The 4865-nt window shown below is 31.2% G+C and overlaps 1 pseudogene; it reads right to left on the reverse strand.

The window, feature by feature from the left end:
* Positions 1-723: 723 nt before the first annotated feature.
* On the reverse strand, positions 724-1382 carry LOC143530321 (auxin-responsive protein SAUR50 pseudogene; annotated as a pseudogene).
* Positions 1383-4865: the final 3483 nt, after the last annotated feature.

A 4865-nucleotide genomic window follows, 5' to 3' on the forward strand; every position in this document is an offset into this window, starting at 1 on the left:
AGGGGCTTTAAAATGTCATCCATTATGAATGGTCTTAGAGCATTCGCATTTAATCCATCAAAAATATGTGCGTAAAAAATTTTATAATGTAGAGAGTGGTTTGGGTGTTGTGAGTGAATGAGAGAGAAATGCAGTGATTATCCAGTGTATTTGAAAAATTAATGGTCACGCCATATAAATATTTTGAAAGTGGTTATGAGTGAAGGTAAGATAATGAAAATCATAAATGTATAAAAAATATTGTGTAATTGAAAGAAGAAAGAAAATTTTATAGTTTTTAGTATAATTTTAAATTTAAAGATATCGGATGTTAATGGTTTTAGCGTTTATTATTTCTGCTTAAATGCGGTTTTTATAAACGAGTGGTGTATAAACATAGTTCAAATTGTTGATTTTTTTTCAAATAATTATTTCTAAACTATTTGTATATATGTACTAAATCACAACAAACAATGATTTTTATTTCAGAACCTGCCAAATACCTAGCATGTGACAATTCATTTGCTTTTAAAATTGTTTATTTTTGTTTTAATTTCAGAAATAATTATTTCAAATAATTTCATAGGTTTTGTTTCTTTTTCCTTTTTTTTTTCTTAAACATAACAACTTGGTACTGGAAAAGTAACAATTAAGCAGCCCCACAAATACAGTGGTAGCTAACTGGATAAGGTAAAACACAATGTCGCATTTTAACATATGATCAAAGATTAATAATGTCAACTCGCATAAAGTTTAATACGAATTACTTGAAACTTACATAAAATAGATTAAGATTTCTTCCAAATATTCACAATATCGGAGAAATATTTAATCACTCTCAAAAGGGTAAATAATTCTTTACACCTCAAATGAGAAAAACTACAAGATTTTACATCTACACATTAATCTAACCCAAATATTAAAAAAAAATCAAAATATTAAATCAGAATATTCTGGACTTATGGGTTAGAGTCATTACTCAATAAAAAAGGAAATCCATTTGCGCAATGCAGCTTGATCACCTTAATTCTCATGCGACTGCAACCCAAATATTTCCGACCCCATGAGATATATTTTATTCATTCATCGGAGGACGGATGTGAGAGATCGGAAAATCACCTCTTCGCATGGGATGGTGAGGCCCATTTCATGATGAAACCCGAACTCCTCTTCAGCGTGACGGAGGAGTTGCTGGAACTCAGGATGTGTTAAGAATGATATCGGAACGATGTATCGGGTTCGGTTAACGCCAACGTACACCGGAAAATGGCCTTTGGGGACGTCTAGCGGCAGGCCGTCCTCGTCATGATAACCATGTTTCTTGCCTAAACTTGAGCATCTTTTGAGGATTTGCTTCAACAGTGCCGCTTGAGATTTTTTAATCGCCATTTGCCGGAGATGCTGCTGGTGTGGTGAGGAGCGAATTAAGGGGGTATTTATAGAGCAAGCTCAATAATATTCTCTCCTTTCACATTAAATTCTACTCACACCGAAAATAGTAATACGGTATTTTATAACTTATAAGACTATCGTTTATGTTGAGTTCCTTTGAAGCCCCTCCATCATGACACGTAAGCACCGGGAGGCATCGAAGCCCGCTCTGCTATGGTTTAATGCCCCAAAGGCGCCTAGGGAAGGGATATTTTGATAACCATGTTGAGTTTTAAGAACTTAAGAACTCAATTCTCGACCACACATTTAATTAAATGGATTGGAATATGTGGTTGAGATTAAATCTGGCAAAAAAAGTTAAAGTATGAGAGAGAATAAATATGTAAGTGGTTACACTAACTTTTAAGTCCGTTACACATGTGTAAAAAGTCGACTCGGTGCGTAAAAAATTCTGTATTTTTTTTACGTGTATGTTACTTACATATATTACGCATGTGTAAAAAAAATTCGAAAATAAAAATCGTTACACTTAGTTCTTTCGAGTTCTTAAAACTCAAAGGGGTTCTTAATAGAAATCTCCCCTATATATATATATATATATATATATATATATATATATATATATTTATATATATGCATATGTATGTATGTGTGTGTGAGAGGGGGATCCAAATTCACCATTCACCACGCCACCGTTTGGACGACCCTTGGGTCCGCGCCCCACCACCAAGGGCGCCCCTTGGTGTTGTTCCGCGCCCAAAGGCGCCCGCCACATCACTTGACCACGCCCCATAGCGGGTGTATAATATTGTTAATTTTTTTAACAACCAACAAAATTTTATTAAAACACTATAACAAGAAGCTAGACAGACCAAAACATCCATCAACATACAACCAAGACCAAAGTCAATGCCCACACAGTTACAATTGGAAAAGTACACCGAACAACCCAAGATAACACCATCTTACGTGACTAGGAAACTAATCTTGACCACCATCATATGCAACAACCAGTCTCACCAGTTCTTTATGATTTTTCAAGTGTTTTTTTATTGATTTTAGAATATAGTTTTTGTGAATTTTTAATGATTTTAGAATACATTTTTTGTGAAATGTTTATTTATACATGAAAATGGGTGAATTCATACCGAAACCCGAAACATATGGGACGAGCATAGGCCAGTAAACGAACCAAACGTTCGGTGAACTGTTCATGAACCGTTCGGCGGGAAGTTCGTTTATGTTCGCTTATTTAATAAGCGAACGAACATGAACAACAAATTTGTGTTCGTTTAATTAAACGAACGAACATGAACACATGTTCCGTTCGTTCATTTATGTTCATGAATGTCGTTTATGTTCGCTTATTTATTTTCATGTATGTCTATTTATTTATGCTTGTTTCTGTGTTAATAGAAAATAATTAAATATTATCTAGATAGATCATCTTCTTAAAGGTTTTATATTTGTTAATTTGTGTTCATTTAAGTGTTTTATTTTAAGTTCATTTATGTTTGTTTGTGTTCATTTACATTTGTTCATATATGTTCGTTTATCTCTGTCCAATTATTTTTATTCAGATTTTGAACAAAAGAAGATAAACTAACATAAATGTCCATTTTTAAATAAACGAACATGAACATAAATATTTGTATGATTATATGTTTGTTTTCTTATAAAATTAAATGAACGATCATGAACATTTTGTCCATGTTCATTCGATTCGTTTACATGCTTTCAATATTTACATTGATGAATACATCGATCTCAAATCTCTAGGCTCTACTGATTTTATTTGTGTTCATAAACTGTACATGACCATATTAATTTCCTTAATGAACGAACATGAACATAAAATCTCGTTCGGAAGTGTTCGTGAACACATTATTTTCTTAACGAACGAACATGAACAATGCCTTGTTCGTGTTCGTTCGATTCTTTACAGCCCTAGGTGAGCATACTTTAAACTTGACGGATATGAGCCAGGCAAGGGATTATAATTTAAAAATTTCTTATGTATGGACAAAGCACGAGATTAGATGATACTCGACATAGTACCCCAAAACTGAATACCCTTTAAACTGAAAAATATGTCCAAAATTTGTTTAGTTTTAATTTTTGTTTTCCCTAACATAATCCTTCATTTTAATATGTTCGTATGTAAAGAAATATTTATTTTATCGAATTTGTAGCTAACTTAATGGTATTATTTATATTTTGTATGTTGTGAAGTTTTTATATATAAACTTATAATAATATATTTATTTAATCTAACACTAATACGTATGTAGTGGAATAGATCTGATTGAAGATGTGAAAAGGGTGGTAGTGGAGTCAATTGGAATAGATGTGATGAAGATGACTATGAATTTTGATTATGCTTTTTTATTAGTTTTAATATTATTTTTAAATTATTTGAATAGTTTTAATCAAATTAAAATTACTAATTTGCCCTCGTTTGCAATTTATATTACCTGACTTAACAATTAAAACTAACTTGGTTAGTGTTAAAGGATAAACGTTGTTAGGTGAATGTAAAGAATAATAACATATCAATTTTGAAATTAAAGGACAACGAATGAGATTGTGTACAAACATAAAGAATAATCTCTGTAATTTAATCTATTTAAATTATAATAGTTGTCAAATGAATAAAAGATGTAAAAGAAAAATGATAGTAAAGAAATGTACTTGAAAATTCCAACAAATTATTTTTTAACACATTACTAATGCGTATATTTGATACCTGTAACAACTCGAATTTTCCATTTAATATGTTGTATCCATTACCCGACCCGTTATATGTTATGGAAATTTTATCAATAAAATATGGCGTCTATCGAGTTATTATTTTATTATTATTTGTTTATTATATTTATTCAATATATCTAAATAAATTTCAACTATATACATTTCTAACCCAAAACCTTACTTTAATTCCATTGTGTATCCATATCAATAGTTCAAGGACCTATTTGCAAAATCTGCCATAATTATATTATAATGCCGTTTACACGTATACTCAAACCCGTATACCCGTATCCAATGATCCAGATTATGCTTTGAACCATAGTTTTCGTTACAAACTTATAATTGACTTGTGTATATCGTACATCTCACCTATAATACTTCATCGACGAAGTGAATTAGGAAATCATAATCTTTTTGATACGTAGTGACACTTTACATGAACCGTCATTGGCATAAATGGTATTATACATCTAGAGATCATTATAATCTAATTAAACTCGTCTACATAATCACTACCACATTGCCGACAAAACCCCTAAAACTAATTATATTATCTTAGCCGTTTGTCTGCCGTTCTTGATCCTTCGTTTTCCGTCTGCTTATTGGACATTTTTCCTTCTGTTTAATCTTTGTTAAGGTAATTAGTTACATGTTTTGATTCATCTTGATGTATGGGAGATTAACCCCAAGGTTAATCTAACATCCTAAAATATTCTAATATTAAATAAAGAAAGTTGTGTTAA

This window comes from Bidens hawaiensis, unplaced genomic scaffold (genome assembly GCF_021521415.1).
Source record: "Bidens hawaiensis isolate Kalapana, Puna unplaced genomic scaffold, B.hawaiensis_p1.1 tig00008898_1, whole genome shotgun sequence".
Taxonomy (NCBI): Eukaryota; Viridiplantae; Streptophyta; class Magnoliopsida; order Asterales; family Asteraceae; genus Bidens; species Bidens hawaiensis.